At 34.3% G+C, this 22,039-nt stretch overlaps 2 long non-coding RNA genes across 3 annotated transcripts; one reads left to right on the forward strand and one right to left on the reverse strand.

The window, feature by feature from the left end:
- Positions 1 to 10,748: 10,748 nt before the first annotated feature.
- LOC127859907 (uncharacterized) lies at positions 10,749 to 12,871 on the reverse strand. Its single transcript, XR_008039520.1, has 3 exons — positions 12,722 to 12,871; positions 11,844 to 12,003; positions 10,749 to 11,069 (listed from the first exon to the last, which is right to left on the reverse strand). It is a non-coding gene; the product is annotated as an uncharacterized LOC127859907 (long non-coding RNA).
- Positions 12,872 to 12,905: 34 nt separating this feature from the next.
- LOC127859909 (uncharacterized) lies at positions 12,906 to 21,944 on the forward strand. 2 transcript variants are annotated; one of them, XR_008039523.1, is made up of 5 exons: positions 12,906 to 13,130; positions 13,743 to 14,349; positions 17,000 to 17,109; positions 19,736 to 19,816; positions 21,382 to 21,944. It is a non-coding gene; the product is annotated as an uncharacterized LOC127859909 (long non-coding RNA). The 2 variants fall into 2 exon arrangements; XR_008039524.1 differs by having other exon boundaries at positions 12,910 to 13,130; positions 13,743 to 13,863.
- Positions 21,945 to 22,039: the final 95 nt, after the last annotated feature.

Here is a 22,039-nt window from a genome sequence, read left to right on the forward strand (position 1 = left end):
AATTATAGATGGTCCAAAAATCTTGAAATATGCTATATGAAAGTATAGCAGTTTTAATGAGTATATTAGTTAAATATGACATAATAGCTGTAATTCAATACAATACAGTTCGAAAAATACAGCCATATTGTCGCACAAGACATTTAAGAACAGCCACGATACATTCATTAAAAATATCTTAACATTCACATACATGTGCAAAATAAAATTTAACCCAAACATAGGTCAACACATTACATATTTATTGCTATCACTTGCTAAAAAGGATTTTTACATGCAACGACATACTTTGTGAAGCAACGATTTATTTTCAAATGTTAAGAATTCGATAATTATATATAAACAAAGGTTATTTATCGTTCAGTACGTAATAGATACAATAAAATTTACAGCCAGACATTTTCTATAAAAAACTCACCAGCATACATTAAATGTATGCTACAAAGAATTTTTTGGATCAAGCCTGAAAGAGATCGAACCTGAAATTAGTAATAAATATAACAGCTAAAATGTTTTAATTATAATTTATTATGTGATGTAATGAATTCTATAAATGTGTACATATTTGGTCTTTGTCTGACATACAATGGAATATATTTTAGTCATAGTTTCGTATATAGTTTACATTCAAGAAGAAAATGAGTTTATTACAAACAATACACGTTCGTGGAACTGATGGAACTGATGTAGAGTTGGCCAATCTACTAGTCTCGATATTTAATATATATATACAAACTTAATAGAAACATTTTACATGACATATATTCATGTGTGATTGACATTGAAAACAGCGGTATGTTTATAAAAAATGTGCCTTATCAATCTTTGACTTAGAAATGTTATGGACATATTTTCATTTCCAACATCTTGGAAAAACCAAGCATCCCAAAATCCCAAATTACTAAGTAGATCTTCAAATAATGTGCACCAAGGTTTCTTGAGTTGAAATCCAATACTTTCATTTGACATAGTCAAATAAACCTTTTTTCTCAATGTATTATCCGAATTTCCAAAAAGATTTAGCCTGTATTTAATTGTTAATATATTAATATGTTAATATATCTCCTGAAATGATAGTTAACACCACATACGAACTCTTTTTGAATGCATCTTCTGAAGCGAAGTATTTGCTTAAAATATTGCAAATGAACCATTTCAATTGTTGAACCTTTGACGAAACACCACACTTTGGTTCCATAGTTAAGATAAGGAGCTATGAGGTTATCAAAAGATATAATTTATGAATATCTGGAATGTCTGACAATTTGTACAATACCTTTTTTAGTTTAAAAAATAGCTATACGGGCCTGTCCAGCAAGAATGTTTCTGCCTCAATAAATGAACCACCAGTTATGAATACAATGCTGAGTTAATTGACTAGGTTTATAATATCTATATTTTAATTATCATAATAGAATACATTGTTAAAGGATCGACCGCCTTTACGGAAAATAAAGTCCATTTCAATATTACTTTTCAGTATTAGCAGCAAGTTTTTATGTGTGAAAGTAAACGTACAAAAATATCTTACATTGACATTGAATGAAAGTATGATATGTATTTAACTATCTATATTGTATGTTTATTGTGTTTTGTTTTATTTATTCATAAATTATCTGCACAATCAAGAGAAAATGTGCACTGTTGTGAACCATTCCTCAAATGAACCCATTGTGTTTTTCTTAAATGATTTCAGTAAAGTTAACTTCGTAGTAATTATAATACGTGCTAAGAATATCATATACATTTTCATTGTATTCGATAATATAAATGTGCTAGTAAACAAATGGAACAATGGAGCTTTTAAGTGGATAACGAAACATGCTTGACATAAATATCAAACCAACCAAATAGCTTATTAATATAACGAAACAAGCATGTTAATCTACATAAATATGTTTAACCATTGTACATTCTTAATTGTTGGTGTAAAACACTTATTGAATAAATAAAGACAGTGAAGATCAAGTGGCCTCACTTTCAACTTGCATTCTCAATCTCCACGCAGAGTTGTCCTTCCTTGCTCTCATATACACCTCTGCGAAAGGCTCAGTACGCCATTTTGTCTATAAAATAGCTAAATCCAAACACACGCATTCAATGTATATTTGATTGGATATTTAAGATCGCATGCATTAAATCAAGAAATATGACTTTTAAATGTACGATAAATCGTGTAAAAACTTGCGAGTTTTAATGCAACTCTTTGGAACTATTTTATTGCCCATTGGCGCAGATGGAATCATTCCCTGCACTTTACAAATGTAAACATTTGAACATAATGTTTATTGAGTGACGTTAGGAATTGCTTCGACGTGTGTATGTATGTTGGTTTCTTAACATAAAAAAAACCATATCAATTTTATAATTATGAATTAAGACTGATATAAGATATCATGGTATGAGATGGTTTTCTTTAATGCAGTGAATGCAATGTAACCGTCGTGCAAAAGACTGTTAGCATACTGTAGCCTCAATGATGAACGCTTGGTATGATCATGACATGAATGAGACGCTTTCATAACAATAGTCCGTTCTGAGCCTAACACAGAGGTAAATGTAATGTTACCGTCGTGCAAGAGATTGTTGCATTCTTTGTCAGTAGTGTTCGCACGCGCTTACTTCCTGTAACTTTGTTTAAAAAGCACGTGGGTTTGCTGCGTTTACAGTTAAATTCATGGGACACATGTGAAACTTGTTTACCATTCACAAAAGCAGACGTATTCGATGAAAATAATTATGTTCAACGAATGCGGAAATGTAAGATGAAGCCAAACTTGCATGCCTGAAAGTGGTTTGCGGAGTGTGGGTAGAGGACAATAATTATTCTAACATAGTTCAATGTATCTTTCTTGTTTTAGGTTGAACTATACATAAACAGCTGTTATCTCTGACAATTGTCTTATGCCCCTTACAATATGTTCAACTTTATTGAAATATTGATGTAATATACATGATTATGTTGTTGATTAATTCCCTATACACCATATACTTACTACGACCAAACCAGTCAGTTTATGGCAATCGTCGACAGTCGTAGTAATATTCCCTCACACGGAATGATGTTCGTAAATGTCCATTTATAATTTTGTGAAATAAGAAAAAAGTATATGCAATACATACATGAAAATCATATTAAAGTTGAGTCATTCCATTCGGAAGTTATTCTGAGATCTGCAGAATCGTCCCTCTGAAGCATGCGCACCAGGTGCGATCATTATGCGTTGCTTGTATTATATGTTTGTAAGAGTTAAGCACCTTGGCCTATGTTTGCACAGTGAAAAGGATGAGCAGCGCTTTGAAAATGTTAATGTTGTTCTCAAAAAGGTTTTGTTACTTTTGCGTAGATCAGAAACCGTTATCGCAGAAAAACGTAAGTCGGTTTTAACAATATTTTACTATAGTCGCCTCTTTTCTTTAGCAATATATATTTCGTTTAACATACGTTATAAAGTAATAACTATAATTATTTGTCAAACAATATTGCTAGATTGAAATATGCACGTTTTATTTTGCACTATGAAGATGTACAAATTCATGTTGAAGAACGTGCAAAGGTAAATTCCATAAATGCGGTTAGTTTTGTTCAACAAGAAGCAAATCATGACAAAACCACCATGTTAACAGATATATATCGTTAGATTTCCTTGAAATCACCATAGGCTCATACAGATATGGGCTCAAATACATACTAGTATATCAATAGTTTTTTAAGTAGCCTTTATTAACTTCCATTCACTACAAATTGTAATGTTAATATATATGGTAATTTGATGCTTTATCATATAGTTCGTTTAACAATTCGTTCAATTCGCTTGATATATTACAGCATTAATATAATAGAGGAAGTTTAAGTCCAGAATATCATTATAAAGACACAATTACACAGACAGAATCATAAACAAATAGGAAGTTAATTTTAGCAACAATAAGTTTGCATACCACATTACTTTAAAAACTTTCCAGAGGGGCATACTATATCACTTACGGATTCTATTTCCGTGTCATACATATTTGTATTATACACATTATTCCTACCTATCTTGAAACTGTGGTTATAAAATAAATGTATATTAAGGATATCGTCATCTCTCCAAAGACAATATTTTAAATTTGTCATCATTTTTGCCATGTACTATTTTCTCAATTCAATATTTTCCTCTCATCAAACTTAAAAACAAACTTTAAAAACTTAAATACAAACTTAAATCCAGAACATAATTCATTTTTTTTTAAAGTTAACCAAGATGTCGAAGATGTGATTCACTCAGTGCCCTTTATCACCAAAAGCAGTCTCTGTATGTGTGTGGGAGCGATACCATCTGGAATAGCATTCTGATGCACAAGATAATAATGTAATACATAAACAAAAACACGAAACGCTACAAGAAGATTAGTGCCATAATCACGGTTCCCAATTTTCCTAGCCTAGGTTGTATGTTTTTGTGCTGTATGTACCATAGGTTCTCTGTACCATAGTTTTTTCCCCCCAAAACTTCATGTTCTATATGTTTTCTGTTGTCTTAGGTTGGCTGTACAATAGTTCTATAGGTGGTATGTTCCATAGATTGTCTGTACCATAGGTTGTCTGTTCCATAGATTGCCTGTTCCATATGTTGTCTGTTCCATAGATTGTCTGTTCCATAGATTGTCTGTTCCATAGATTGTCTGTTCCATAGATTGTCTGTGCCATAGGTTGTCTGTTCCACATACTGTCGATTCCATAGGTTGTCTATTCCATTGGCTGTCTGTACAATAGGTGTGTTTCCTAGATTTCTCGATGTTTAAGCTAAATAATTAAGCGTTGCTCAATGTAGTAATTACCAATGGTATTTTCATGCATAGTCGGTACACAAAGAGCAATGGTGTTGACATACATTGTCTATATACATTAGTATAACTGTTCAAATGAATTTTCTGTACTGCTCATAGTGTTTGATTATTTGGAAAACATTTATACATGATCATGTCAAATATCTGTTATTGAATACATGAAGTTCTATGACTATTTAAAAACTTGTTAATGCCTTTTTGTCATTTTGCCACTTTATCTTGGCCTGTTACAGGTAATGTTTGTAATTGTATATGTCAATATAATATCACAGATGTATTTTTAACAACGAGGTATTTACTGAATAAGTATCTGTAAACAATACGTTGAACCATTTAAACTTCTTGTAATCATAAACACTGTAACACATATGAACCAGAATCGAATTAAGCATACGTTATGTAACTGCCTTGCAGATAGCAACACTACATGTTAATCGAATCCCACTGGTCTGTTTTCACATTTTACATGATGATATTTTCAATACAATTCTCAAGCGACACGTGCGTACTGTTTTGCGGTTAAAGATAAAATCAACGGAATTAGACAATCTGTTTATATTCGAAGCCTTGGATGTAACATTCAAGGAGTTATAACTGATGGCTTGTGTTTGCAATAGCTCAAGATAAATTAATATTTACATTTCAATATAGTCCCACTTCCATAGTCATTTGGATTCCTAAAATGTATGTGTTCATATACTCTTTGTTGTTTCTAGTCAAATCAAAAATAAGTATATATTTGTTTAGTTCGGTTGTGTACGTTTTTAGACTAAAACACATTCTCTGGTTATCTCTTGATAAAACCTCATATTGACAACAAGTCTTTCTTTCATTTTTATTTACTTAATTATTGAAAGCATCACTTCTTCGAAACATGTTTACAGTTTGCTGTAGAATAATATTTTAAATTCTATAACAAACAAGTGAACTAAAATTGTTGAAAATTGGTTCGTATGTATATCAAACTTTAAATAATAACCACGTCAACTTTCTAATATCAAAAGGAATCTATACAATCTATACACACTTGGCCGAAACTATGATGATCACAAAGAAGACCACGTGACAAAGTTTTTAGGATTCTGATGCTTTGGAAGAAGTTGTTGTCATCGGTTGTTAGGGTCACCCCTCTCAAACAGATTGCATGCCATATGTAACTGATTATTCTGACACGTCAATCGCCAGACAAATAAAAATGGGTCACTCTTAAACAACTCATTTACAAAGCAAACACCTTAAATACACAAATAACTTGCAAATCGTTTAACAATTGATTTTGTAACGGTAGCTTGGGAAGCCTGAACAAATATAGTGTTCGATCTTATTAAACCAAGCAACTTCCGGGTGTTCAAAGAACGTAATAGATGCCGGTTAAATTATACATCACGGTGTTCGACTTTGTTATGTTGGAATAATTTGCAGAGTTATGTAAACAGTTTGCACACATTGGAAACTTTTCAAACATTATTGGATTTTTTAATCAGGTTTACCAAAAACCGTATCACTTATCAAAAGATAAACTTGATTTACACTGTTTTCAGAAAATGGTTGACATTTCTCCTGACTACGTGAGGTAGGTTCGCGCACTCGATCACATTTTGGTCTATAATCTATAAAATGAAAAGACCTTTAGTGTTTTCCATAAATGGGCATGAATTTGTGCGTGGTACATGAATTAAGTTCACATGCCAAAGGTTTAGAGAGAGTGCGCTTATCCGGGATTTATAATAACAGAACACGATAACATCGCACAAAGGCCATTTTATTGATAAATTTAATTGAACGCTTTTAAAGGTACATGTAACCTTCATTTGATTGTTATAACGTACCTTAAATAAAAACAAGATGCCGGTATGTAAACTAAACATCAATATTTAAACCACGATTTAACAATTATATCCAACAAAGCATATGTTCATAATAATATTTTACATTTTCTTAAAATAAATTAAATTGGTGTTGTTCGAATTGTATTGTTTACATCTTGTGTCCTATTTTCCCGAGAAAACAACGTACATTTCAAGAATAAGTCAGCATTAAGAAAGAGTTCCTATTTCGTTTTTTTTTAAATAAATACATATAAATTAAAATAAAAAGTGGTTAATTACGTTGGTAACATCAAACTGAGATCTCATGGATAATTATTAACGAAACAGCATATTTTTATACGCAAACGGATCTTTTAATGTGAAGGAACTTATCAAGTATTTTAGTTTGTCTAATGTTGAATTAAATATACATTTTAAAATAAAATGCTGTAAAAATGGGCGATACTCATGCTTAGGGGCTGGTAACATTTTCAGGTCTTGGTCAGTGACTGTTAATGAAACCCCGTAAGACGTATAAATGTTTATTTCACTATCTGTAATATATATAGAGATATGGAGCTAGTGCACGCAAACGTTTACCTCAATTGTTAAGTAAACAAAGGACATAATTCTGCTAAAATGCAGGCCATAGATTTGGCTTTTTTCATTAAACTCGCATGATGATCCCAAAGGTATGTGGAAAGATTGAATTGCATAACTACAAAGTAGGACATAGTCCTGATGAAAAGCTGTTGACAGATGTAGGCCCCGAGAATAATAATTTAGACCCCGAAATAGGGCAAAATAGGTAATAATTCTACTCATGTTCATAGTAATCGGCCTTGGTTTGTGACCTCATATTATGAATCCGAACACATGTGCAAAGTTTCATTTGAAAACCTCATTTAAAACAGTTAAATGGAGACGTTTGCGTTTACTAGGGCATTACGATAACGCCCATAATGATACCGAATACTTGTGTGAAGTTTGTATTGAATTTCCGTTTCAAAGATAGCACATGTTTCACGTAAACCTAATCCTGCGTTTTATCTTGCAAACCTTAACCTTATTGTAAAAAGGGGACATAATCCTGCTAAAAGGATTGTGCTAACAATGACCCTAAAACACCTGTACAGTTGTACTACAATATATGTAACTAATACAGAGATATACAGATCGTGCACGTTATCGTGAACCCGAATCGTCTAAGTACAAATAGGGTCTCAATTTTGCTTCCTAGCAGCCACAAGTTAAAAACGATGGTAAGGGGCCTCACGTGATCATTTCGCCAGATCACAATTGCGAAGTTGCAATTGAACATATGGTAAAGTTGTGACTGTGACAAGAACTAATCTGAAGAAACGTATGTTTTCGTATGTTTTAGCTTTTTTTTTACTTAAATTGGAATTGATATTTTAGTGGATATATTTATATAATATAATATGAAACAAAAACAATGTGTGCCATTACATTGAAATAAGTGCTTGCGACAGTCTTAATGTGCACCTTTATCACTGATATTTGCAAAAATTGATAAGAAGGTAAATAGAGTGTAGGTTTTTTGGCCTTTAAGCGAGCAACCTACAATCAGACCATTGTTGTTGCATCAATCTGCCGTCGTGATTAAAATATCAATTGCAACAATTTGTTTTTGGAATCCAATCAATCACGATGAAGAATTGGTCGGTCTCTTACATATTTTCATTTTAACCATATAAGGACGATGCATGAACTCGAACAATTTACTTTACACTTTACACTTGAACTTTCAGCGATAGTTGCCCGCGTTAGATCGTATTGATAATCATTTGTACCAATTTATTTAAAAATTTCATCAATCCCAATCGCAGGAGCATAAACGGTTCTTAGTTTGTGTAGCACACTTCTTTCACATTTCTCAAGCAACTGAATAGAAAATTGAAATAATTAATTTATAAGCATGAAGTGTGAATGTGACAGACACGGTTTAACGCGCAAAGATTCGTTAATCTCTGTGTTAGGTGTCCCCTTTTACCATGTAACGATCGTAGATACTTTGGCTGTGACAAAGTGGTTAGGGGTTATTTTAGTCACGAGTGTAACAAACCTCTGGTTTGTATTCCATTAACACTTTGTATATAGTTTTCAAGTTTAGTTTATTTGAACATTACATCCAGAAGGCCAAAAGCCCAAGTGGACGAATTAAGCGTACAGTGTTTACATAGTAAATAATCATGATTATACAAAGTAATAATACGTACAATTTCAACAAGACAAATATTTATATTTTTTTTACATAAACTAGGTCTTAATATGAAATAATACTTCTTACTTAACCAAGTAACACACACACACACATATATATATATATATATATATATGAGCAACCGTTGTGTATTTCAAATTAGATATTTATGTTTTACCGAATACGATGCTTTCTTATTTAATGTTCTTTTTAATAGGTACAACAGTACAATAATGTACGGACAATTAAAAAATTAATTTTGACGATACATTAATACATCAACAAATTCATTAAAAAATACATTTATGAAAAGTAAAATGGTCAATGTTTTATTAGTTTCGAGCTAATATTGTATGCCTTTCATAAAGTCTATCGGATGTACTCGTGGCTTTTTCTGTACCGCTAGTGCACATACATGCATCTATGATGCAGTTCTCATCATTTTTGGCTGAACATAGATATACAGAATAAACACTTGTAATGCAAACTCGTTTTAGTGAAAAGTGTAATTATTTAAAGAGGGTAATTTTATTTATACAATATAAAAGAACAAAGAACACGTGGCAACATCGAAAGACACATTCAGACAAATTATGGCTGAAGTGAGATTATTACGAAAAATTACAAGTGAATAAAATATGTATAAAATCAACTTAGAAAATCACTTAATTGAGAAACAAATGCGAATCTTGTGAAATGCATCTATTAAATACGCTAGATACTTTCTGATGTTTCGGGACGTTTTTCGGTGCTTTTTATTACGTAACTTGGTAGCCATTGTTTGGCTAGAGCAGAGTTTAGACGTTGGGTAAGATAAGTTTGACATTGTTGTGGTACAAGAAACCAGATTCGTTCGTAAATGTTGATCCATGCAGTGACAACTTGCAAGTAGTCTCGCCTTAAATCATATGTGACGCCGAACATGACCAAATTTTGCTGCCGACTTTCATCATCAATGTTTTTCTTCAAAAGACACATTCTCCATTAAATTAGATTTGCATAAGTTGACCAAACTACAAAGTTATGTTTTAGTTCTACGAAAATTGTTGACATTTTTCAAATCGTTCCGGTTCGTTGATAATTAAGGGAATTAGGTCTTAACATAGTGGATTTTTAAGGATTTTTGTTTAAATCTCCTTTGAAACCACAGGGCCCGGATATTTAATATTTGGTATGTATTGTGTCCTTCTGCGAAGTTTGTTCACAGTATGTCCCTTAAGTTAAAAGTTGCCTAGCGCCGGAGGCTATCAATTTCAAATTTACTTTTATATGGAATAAATTCGATATCTTCAAGTCTGAAACCACAAAGCTCAAGGTATTTTATGTGTGATATGTAGCATAATCGACAGGTACTCTGTCACTAATGTATGAAAGTCATTCTAAATCTTTTTTTCCCTGAAATCACAGAGCCCGTGGCTTTCATATTTGGAATGTACCACCAACTTTAGGTCCTTTTAAGTGCTTTTAAATCATGTCTGTATTATTAAAACTTGTCGCGCAACAAGGGTCACATGTTCAATATGAACATTAATTTTAAATGTTGGTTCTCTATAAAAGAGGGTAACAACAAGTATTCGGGGTCAAAACTGGCCACGCCCAAGGAGCAATATGATTCATATAAACTTATAAATTATAGCAAAATAATTTATAATATATTCTTCTGTAAAATGGCACGGATCATTCGTGTAAATCCTGGAAGGTAACATCGGAAAGTATCCCTCTACTGCGTAAGTGCAATTTATTCCCCTGTAGTCAAATGAAGACCCAAAACAGGACCAAGATTAATATAACCTTCGGGGTTCTCTTTTCAGATTTAAGTAAAATAAGAAAATACTAGAGGGTTGATTATGTTTGGATACACTTTCACTTAACAAAACACAATAAGCTGTTTGCATGTATGCATATTTATTGACGAAATGATGACAACAACAATAATTTGATACTGGAAAAAAAACATGTGTAAATAATACCTTTATATTTCATACACGTTCATTAAATTAAAAGCAAATCAGTTTGTATTTTTAATATAAATTAATATACATAAGGAACTAAAAACACGTGAATATTGTTCTATTAAAAGGACTGCATACAATCCATTTAATTGTGGTTGTAATCATGATAATTAACAAGACTATGGCATGACAAAGTTAGCATTACTCGGTGCTATGGAGGATAGTTGTTGTCATCGGTTGCTAGGGATAACCCTGAAAACAAAAGATACGAGTATTGTTATTTTAAATTCTAATAAAAAAACAAAAGATACGAGTACTGTTATTTTTAATTCTAATAGATCATCATCATTTTTCCATAAGTTAAAGCAAACATGCACTGTTGAACGACTCATTAACAATGCAAACAGAGCTCCGAACCGAAGAACAACATAACTACATTGAGAAATCACTTTAAAGATACCGTAAATATCGTATTTTTACACCTTTTGTTTCTTTCATCAATACAGCATTTGGTTAGTTACATATCTGGTTGTAAAGAGATAACATGCATGTTTCATAAATAAACTGTTTTGAGAGAAGTACAGTCGATATGCCCCTCTAATTAGAATGTTATTTATGAAATCAAAAGATATCAACTTGTTTAGAAGCTCGAGTAGCTTGAGAAATATAGTATTGACGCTTATTTCAGCGACAGGGGCATTATGTTAACAGCAACTTGTGTTGTTCAAAACATGCTAAGAAATAACTTCCGGCTCACGATCTTCAAAACGTTGGGCGATTTGAAGGCTTACGTCCGTTTCACATGTAACCTTCAACACAAGATATCAACTTGTTTAGAAGCTCGAGTAGCTTGAGAAATATAGTATTGACGCTTATTTCAGCGACAGGGGCATTATGTTAAAAGCAACTTGTGTTGTTCAAAAGATGCTAAGAAATAACTTCCGGCTCACGATCTTCAAAACGTTGGGCGATTTGAAGGCTTACGTCCGTTTCACATGTAACCTTCAACACAATGCAATTTCGTACCTTGTGTAGCCCAGTCTGGCTCCCTAACTCCATCCGACGTAAAGTAACAGGAAGTTAGTAAGAACGCTGCTGGTTCCATGGACATGCCGCTCTGCCATCGCATCCACCGAACATAGCGCTACCGCCGCCAATCTATTTTTGCCGTTGCCCATTGTCAACACTGAGGTATAAATCAGAGGCTAAACATAACTTATAACGAAGCAGACTCTTCACAGTGGTTACCTCCATTACCTTTTAACTGTATTCATACGTAGTTGCTTCCCATACGCTAAACTGGTAACCACTGTATTCACATTTCAAAATATTCAAGCTTTAAATGAATGATCGGTTTGTAAAAACTACTTTAGTTTAATTAAATTTAGGGCAATTCTCTACTGGAATTATAAATATGGTCATCAGCAAAACATCACTCGATAATTATAATTAAAAAATCCATATTATAAGAGTAATATTTAATCGACTAGCATCACAAGGAGTGTATCGGGGGCAGGGATTTGCTACGAGCTAAAGTAACAACTGGTATATAGCCTTGCTTTAAACAATAGTTAAAAAAATCCAAAATACATATATCACATGATTAATTTATTTCAGATACACACTATTGAATAGAAAGTCTTGCAAACATGAGCTTGAATATTATAGCGTTAGAAAGCGCGCATGCGCAATACACAATCTTTAGAAATGTGCTTTTTTGACATATTAAAGATTAATAAAATCATTCAATTTGTGTAGCTTAATTTTGCAGCCTACATCAAAATACAATGTCTGTCATGTACCATTTACCCATTTGAAAGTCTTTTCAACGAAACAACGGAAAAAAATAACACCTGAAAAATGCCACAAAGCAGCAAAGTAAAATCAGCAAAGAACAAACTTACCGTCAGTTGCTTTCCAATCAGTTTAATAGTGTAGTGTGGAAGGACCGCAACCCGTTTATATAGCGCTAAAAAGAAAATGATCTGGCATTACGCCATTGGTTCCCCCCCCCCCCCCCTGGTTTCTTAATGCCATCGCGAAAGATAAACTAAATATAACCGTTTTCAGAAAATGATGGAAATCCCCAATGACTACGTGCGTGATTAAGATAAGCAGCAACGATCAAACCTTGATCCACATTGAACGGCGATAAGTGTTTTGAAACAAAATGGGAATACAAGAATGTATTGTATGCAGGGCGGCGTGCGTATACGAGCTGACTGGGTTTAAGTGAGGTTAGTTGGAACTTACTTCCACAATAGGGCGTCGTTGTCGTGATTTAAGCCAAGGAGAAGCCTGTATTTTTACTCGGTAAGCCACTTCACATCTATATTTCATTTCAATAAATACGCCCTATCGGCTTGACGGTGTTTGCGCTTTCCTCGTTTTTTTGTTGTTCCAAGATCGAAGATGCCAGAATAAAAAAAGTTATTGAAGGAAAACCGTCCACAAAACGTGTTGTTTAATAACTTGACCTTTTATATATTTTATGTACGAATATCATTTTATCTTATAATAAACAGTATTTGCGCATTTTAACAATAAAATATAATATAAACCACGATTATTGTTTTTCCGTGATGTGTTTTTACACGAATTAACTGTCATGAATAAATGATGCGTATGTTTTGAAGAACTTTTTCTCATTAGAGGTCAAAACTTTACATGTTTTATCCTTTTGCAGTTGACCCAGTATGTAATATATGATATTGTTTAAGTTATTAGTTTAGAGATGACATTGATTTGAATGTTTTCTCACATACTTTACGCTTACACCTGGAATGGGAAATATAAGGCAGTTTATGGTATTATAAACACAGTTTTTAAATGTTTATTTTAACACATAAGAACATACTTTTGTTTGAATATGCCTAAAACAGAATGACTTGCCTATAAACTGAAGACCATGTTCAAACTTTTCAGGTAATCCGACACCAGTTATAGACGTTGAGGATGCCAAGATTTAAAAAAGAAAGCGTTACTAAGTGTGTACTGCTCTTAAATGCGAACGGTACATGGAAACCCACCCATCAAACTAAAAAAGGTTACGTCTAAGTACTACGCATGTTAAACACACACAACCATGACATACATGTGCACTTTAAGTGTAATGAAAAACAAACAAGGGTAAAGCCGGTTCGATACTCAAACAATGTTGACGAGATGAAAATACTACTAGTACCATTATTCGAATCGGAATACCTAAAGCGATTCAGAATACATGAAGCGAGCTTAGTGGATAGGGTTTTAATTGCACACTTTAATAATAAGTGTTTATTGAAAACAATGACATTACACGCGTTTTGCCTGAAGGATACTGGTACATGCATGTTTCTTTGATGTGACACATTTTTGGCGACATACTTTTAAACATTTAACATTTTTTCATAAAAAACTTAAAGACCCAGTCTCCCTATGATGCATGTGGAGCCACGGTGCGTGATCCGGGATCTACCGGGATGAACCTTGGCTCCACCGGGGACGACCGGGATGAACCGGGGACGACCGGGGAAAATCGGGGCTCCACCGGGTAAGTATTAAAATGTTAAATACCTCCGGGATGAACCGGGAGTCACCGGGAAGGACCGGGAATGACAGGCACGGCACCGGGCACAACCGATACGGAACCGTAGCTCCACCCCGGATCCCGGCAGAGCTACGACAACGCCCCTGTTGTCGCCGGTGGTGCCCAGGTGGAGCCCCGGTGAATGCCGGCAGAGTCCCGGTATAGCTACGGTACATCGGTAAACCGGCGCTCTGATTTGACGCCACCGGCATTCACCGGGGCTACGCTTCACATTACCGACGACGACCGCGATTAAACCGGGGCGTTGCCGTAGCTCTTCCGGGGTCTGATGCCGGTATAGCCCCGGTGATGCCGGCGGAGTTACGGTAGACCGAGGCTCTGCCGGGACGCTGCCGGCTTTCACCGGGGCTCCACCTGGGCATTACCGGCGACAACCGGGGCTCTGCCGGGGCTTCACCGGGATAAACTGTAGCTAATACGGGGTTGACCGGGACTCTGCCGGGTTGTTGACCGGCTTCAACCTGGGCGGCATCGGGAAATAGTGTGACCGCGTTTAAAACTTTCGACGAATCATCCCGATTTTCGAGGGTCGACCGGCGTTAGCAAACCGGGATGGACCGGGGCTCTACCGGCAAAAGTGAGACTTGGGCTTTACGCACGCAATTAGATTGAATGCATATGATACAGTTCTATATTTTGAAGGTCTAAATCTCACTTAAAGGTCAAATACAAATCAATGTCCTGAATTTTGGGAATTTCTTAAAAGGGTTAATGAACAGTTTTCGTCAGTAATACAAATATGTTAACTCTGTAAAGAATATCAAAAAGAAATTATACAATATGATAAAACATAATGTATAAATCCATTTTCTATTCGTATAATACCATTTCAACAATTCTTCTCATCACGTGGATTACACAATGCTGAGACAATTATACCCATTAGTATGGCAAGCCAAAGGGGACCCCCGCTAATATACATATACTTATATAGTAAATATCGAGATTCTCATTTTTCGCGGAACTTTCACTTTCCGCGAAAAACCAATGCCAGCATGGCCATAAAACACTACATACAAATCGAAATCTAAAAAGCGCGGAACTTTCACATATTTTCCGTCGGAACAATTATCGTTCAACCCTGTAGAAAAAGCGGGCTCAATTAATCGCGCGGAACCTAAATATTATCTACTCTGTACAAATAGTAGTGTATAAAATCGCGCGGAGATTGTAGAATGCTATTTTAAGAAGTCTATTAAAGAGAGAAAATCCAGTAAATACCAGATCCAAAAAGCGCGGAACACAAATATCGTCCGCGAAAATTAAGTATTGAATTACTGCACAAATCTGGGGTTGTTAGATGTTAGAATCCTTAGTTACCCGAAAAATTTGATTGGATCCGATACTTAGAAATAACCAATCAGAAACTTTGTAACAAATGCAACACAATCAGTGCGTTCAGTAAGTATAGGTTACATTACACTAAATCATTGTGTATCCCTCCGTGGTCCATTCGAAAGTAGTGCCTATTTCTAAAGAGTTCCTTTTCTCTTCTTGAATATAAGCCATTTAACAATGTGTGGCATGTCTTTTGTGGTTATTTGTAATATCCTGTATGTGTCTGGAGTACTTTGATGCCTTGGATTGGAAGCTAACTTAAAAGATGAAATTTTGAGGGTGTGTTTTCTATTGTGTGGGGCTTTTGTAGAAATTAGGATTCCGAAACACGTTTTTCTACGGTGGGTTCATTCGACAGCGATTTACTTTCTTAGAAGTTGCGAGACGTATGTTTTTGATTGCAATTATTGGAAGAGGACAGATCCATCTTTAAAATGATACCAGGTTCGGAAAAATTGATGCGTCGAAAAGGCAAGAAAAATGCTGTGAAAGTTGTCAGTTTTATAATGGGACCCTATGGGAATCGGAATTAGTGTAATATAACCTATAACGTTTCAAGATGACAGAGCGAATTGCATGGTTATTGATTCTACTCGATGGAATCGCAGATAATTCGGAAATAGATCAGATTGGGATCAATAACTTTATTGCATACAATCATTAACATGTATTACCAGGTTTGTATTTGAATTTTTTTAATATTGTGTAAAACTATCCGATAATATGCATAATGTTGACAATCGTTAATTAAATGAGCCGCGTTCTTAGAAAACTGGGCTTAATGCATGTGCGTAAAGTGTCATCCCAGATTAGCTCGTGCAGTCCACACAGGCTAATCATGGATGACACTTTCCGCTTTTTATGGTATTTTTTTGTTTCAAGGAAGTCCCTCCTTACCGAAAATCAAGTTTAGGCGGAAAGTGTCGTCCAGACCCTGATTAGCCAGTGTGGACTGCACAGGCTAATCTGGGATGACACTTTACTCACATGCATTAAGCCCAGTTTTCTCAGAACGTGACTGAAATAATAACTTATTGTAATGTAATGTACTTGTGTCTTGTATTCGTTCAATTGAACGTCAATATATTAATAAATTTATTTTTGTTTTCGACCTATTAATTAAAAAAAGGTATTGGTTTTAATCCGTTTTTAGTTTCGTTATAGCTGACATAGATTAAAATATTTCGTCATAAGTTAATAAATAAAATTATAAATAAATTTATGTTTTTATATATTTTATATATAAATTTTGTAGGTGTGTGTTGCCAGTAATGGTTGAAGATATGCCAAACAAATTGTGCCTCTATACAGACAGATTTCAGGTCTCAATTTCGACTTCAAAGGTCAACATATCACTGATATCAGGTTTGTCAGCTATTGGTTTGTTTTATTCTTATCCACATTGCAGCAAGAATAACTGGATAACTTAACTTTTCAATAGATATTACATGTATTTTAAATTAATCATGTTTCTAAATCATCCACTAAAATGCGGCTAATTCTCCACTTGAAAGTGTTGTATGTTGGAAGTTTTTTTAGTAGATCTATTTTACTCCCAAACTTCCTTTAAGAAAGCGCAGCCGCTGAAGAATGATGGAAAATTTACTTCTTTAAAGTATTTATAAGTGAATAGACCCTTTATACAATAAGCCAAAAGCGCATAGTCAAATGACTCGCAGAATTCCAGAATGAGGCTTAAAGTGTAGAGATTTCTAATAGTGCATCGCAATATCTCTCTGCTTTTGATCATTCGACAACTTAATGATAATGCCAACACAAGTTGACTTCGTCAGAAATAGGCGTTAATTACTTAATATATACTTTGTTTCTATTTTAAGTGCCAATATATGAAATACATTTTCTTGATTAAAGTACTTGTTTGTATTCTTTTTTTTGCACAAATTCTGACACTCCAAGTATGGCTTTCAATTCTTAGTGTGTGTAAATTTACAGTCTAAAACTTATTGGATTATCTGACACTCTTTGTTTGCGCATTATTTGGGCGAATAATCAATTATTTTATTTATTGATAGATCTTGCGTTTAAATGCCCCTGTATTCAGCACAAACCCATAACCTCTTTATGATCAGATACTGTGCAGACAAATACTAAATAACAATGTGATGTCATAAACCACATGTTGCAGATATCTGGTCATTTAACACAATTAATGACACCTCCATGTGACCATGGCTTCTCGTGGTTGTAGCATTGCGTAGCCGTTTCTTGGAATAATTTAACGCCAAATACTCAATTGTTGCTTTTACTGAACATAAAAGATATTGTCAACATTGAAAGTCATCTGTCCAAAAAGATTGTCAGAAACTAAATACTGTATAGATATTAGCCAGTTTTATCCTAATTATAAAGTGCTTTATACCTATATATTTTTAATATTTCAAAAATTTAATGCTAAACATTTGTGTCATTTTCTTCTTTTTGATAGGACTTTGTCTGATGCTTTATTCAACTCTTACACGTTCTATGATTCATGAAATAGTACACATCCTACCTTTGAAAATTGTAGTCTTACAATACTTTGTATTGTATACTATTAATTTATGACTTTGATTTGTGCAATAATCAATGTTAAGTCTTCAGACCACATTTACTCTGATGCTTATGGGTAACTGGTAATTGTATGCCCCTGGTAGGGTGGCATATAGCAGTTGAACTGTCCGTCAGTGAGTCAGTATGTCAGTCTGTCCGTCTGTCCGAAAAAAGAAACGTTGGCCATAACTTTTGCAACATTGAAGATAGCAACTTGATATTTGGCATGCATGTGTATCTCATGAAGCTGCACATTTTCAGTGGTGGAAGTTCAAGGTCAAGGTCATCCTTCAAGGTCAAAGCTATTTTTTTTATGTATAATTAAAAGCGGCGCAGTAGTGGGCATTGTGTTTCTGATGAACACATCTCTTGTTATTTATAAAGATTAAATATAATTCATTAATATACACTAATAGTACTAAATATTATGTCCTTGAATCATTATTTAGGTGTTATAATTTTTATATTTGAATTACTTATCAATTTTTTGACTTAACACAGCATGACATGTGATGGTTGTCTGTATGCGTATGTTTGACTTAATTGTAACCAGTGTCAGTGCGCATTAAAATCTTGATATTAAACGCAATTGGCATAGCAAAAGAAAATGCAGTTCCACGTTCAGCCTTGTTCTGCAATTCGACGCGTCAGGTGATATAGATTGATATCTAAAAATAGTATCGGTGTTCATATTGTGAAACTGGTCTATTATTCGATAATGATTAATTTGATGAATCAAGTTAATTTTTGTTAAATATCTATTAAATATTTATGCCCCCTTCCAAAGAAGAGGAGGTTTATTGTTTTGCACATGTCGGTCCGAATGTCCGTATGTCTGTCCACCATTTGGTTTCCAGATGATAACTCAAGAACGATTTTGCCTAGGATCATGAAACTTCATAGGTACATTGATCATGACTCGCGGATGACCCCTATTGATTTTCAGGTCACTAGGTCAAGGTCACGGTGACCCGAAATAGTAAAATGGTTTCTGGATGATAACTCAAAAACGCTTATGCCTAGGATCATGAAACTTCATAGGTACATTGATCATGACTCGCAGATGACCCCTATTGATTTTGAGGTCACTAAGTCGAAGGTCAAGGTCACGGTGATCCGAAATAGTAAAATGGTTTTCGGATGATAACTCAAGAACTTATGCCTAGGATCATGAAACTTCATAGGTACATTGATAATGACTCGCAGATGACCCCTATTGACTTTCAGGTCACTAGGTCAATGGTCAAGGTCACAGTGCCAAAAAACGTATTCACACAATGGCTGCCACTACAATTTACAGCCTATATGGGGGCATGCATCTTTTACAAACAGCCCTTGTTAAAAATTTATTTTATGACATTAATGTATAGTGAATTTAGTTACCTACACATTCTTTGAAAAATAAATTGAATTGTAAATGTATACTTCATTTATTTTGTAGGAATTCTGTACAACTGTGGAACCATGTATGGTACGTGACCGCACAATGTTGGTTGGCAAAAGGATATTGGAATAAGCAAAGGTAAATTGTATGTGAAGGAGTCTTGACAATTGTAAATATGGTTAGTTTTTTTTGTAAGGCTTGCAGAAAGTGGCCCTAGCCTTCATATATAAATAAAAGCTGGAAGAGTATTTATGAAAAATCGTGTAATCAAGTTTGCAATATGTTACATTTTATTTATAAGCTCATCTATTTTTTTGAAAAAAAAAGAGCTACAGTCATCATTTTGGCGTCTGCGTCTGCATCGGCGTCCGGTTAAGTTTTGTGTTTAGTTTTTTAAGTTTTTCTCATAAAGTATCAAGTATAAAACTTAGTACATTTACTTACTACCATGAGGGGACTGGGCAGGCAAAGTTAGATAACTCTGGCGTGCATTTTGACAGAATTATGTGCCCTTTTTATACTTAGAAAATTGAAAATTTGGTTAAGTTTTGTGTTTAGGTCCATTTTAATCCTTAAGTATCAAAGCTATTGCTTTCATACTTGCAACAATTACTATCATAAGGGGACTGTGCAGGCAAAGTTATATGACTCTGACTGGCATTTTGAAAGAATTATGTGCCCTTTTTATTCTTAGAAAATTGAAAATTTGGTTAAGTTTTGTGTTTTGGTTCACTTTACTCCTAAAGTATCATAGATATTGCTTTCATACTTGGAACACTCGCAAATTATCAGAAGGGGACAGTACAGGACAAGTTGAATAACTCTGGTTGTCATGTTGATGGAATTATGGTCCTTTTCTTACTAAGAAACTTTGAATATATGGTTAAATTTTGTGTTTTGATCTACTTTACTTCTCAAGTATTAAGGCTATTGCTTTCAAACTTCAAATACTGTCATGCTATCATAAGTTACTGTACCTGGCAAGTTGAATTTTACCTTGACCTTTGAATGACTATGACTCTCAAGGTGAAATTATTAAATTTTGCTAAAATTTCCATAACTTCTTTACAAGCGTTACAAAGCAACTCTTACCTGACATACCACAATAGACTCCACCCAAACCATCCCCACGCCCCATCCCCAAAAAAAGAAAAAAGTACTTTTTTTTTCATTTTGAAAGATCATCTAATAACTGACCACACCCTCACACTATACCCCCACCCATTTTTTTTTAAACATGGCTAAAAAACACAAATATTTATTATTTTTTTTTCATTTTTGGAAGATAATGTAATAAATGACCACACCATCACACTATACACCCTTCTCCACCCCACCTCTCCCTCCTTTGTGATTGAAGTATTGAGATAGGTCCCTTCACCTTTAAAAAAATAGATGAGAGGTCTGAACCTGCAGGGCGGTGCTCTTGTTAACAATCAAATGAGACATAACTTAGAAGCTTCACTTCATTTACTTTGTCAGGCTGGGGTAGTGGATATGGTGTTCACCTATTGATGGGAACATTTTGGGTTCAACCCTGTTTATTAGCGTTCTCTTTATCTTCATAGACTTCATATATACAAAGTAATGATTATTCCCAGAAAACAGACTCTAGAATGTCTTAATAAGCCTAAAGCTTTCAATGCAATCAAGCATAATTAATATGGCTAAACTCTAGCATGAATGATACTTTTGTATTTTAGGGTCTCAACATTACACAGTCATTTCAACATGTAGAGTCTTGTCAGCAATGATGAAGCAGTACATCAGATTTCCAGAATCTCGTCATGAGCTGAAGATCATTGCCTATGGATTTCATCAATGATGTAGAATGATTGGACTGTTGATGGAACCCACAGTGCATGTCCTGCTTCAACATCTGACACCTTGTTTATCAGCAGTTTAGTTCTTCAAGCAGTCTGTGACAGTAACTTGAAATGTTTGGACATATGCCCTGGATGGCCAAGTTCTGTGCATGATGCCCATTTAAATAGGAACGGCCCAGTGGCGCATTAAATGGACAATCTTTCGAATGTTCTCGAGGATTCAGCTTACCGCCTGACAAGAAATCTTGCTTTTTGTGTCGTATCGAGGCCATGGACATTTGTATCATTTGCAAAAGATACTGCGATATTTGTGCCTTTGTTCATGCTTTATAGTTGATTAACAATTGGAAGCCATAACCTGTTTTATAGGATGGTGTTAGTGGGACAATGAATTTTATAAAGATTTAAAGACTGGAAAAGATAATTAAAAGTCAAAAGAGTTCTGCTATTGTTAAGCATGCTTTATTGATTTGTAATGGGTGTTACACGCATTAGCCCTACCATTAGCCCAAAAAGGAATTGCTTAGGAGTTTTG

Source organism: Dreissena polymorpha, chromosome 15, assembly GCF_020536995.1.
Source record: "Dreissena polymorpha isolate Duluth1 chromosome 15, UMN_Dpol_1.0, whole genome shotgun sequence".
Classification (NCBI taxonomy): domain Eukaryota; kingdom Metazoa; phylum Mollusca; class Bivalvia; order Myida; family Dreissenidae; genus Dreissena; species Dreissena polymorpha.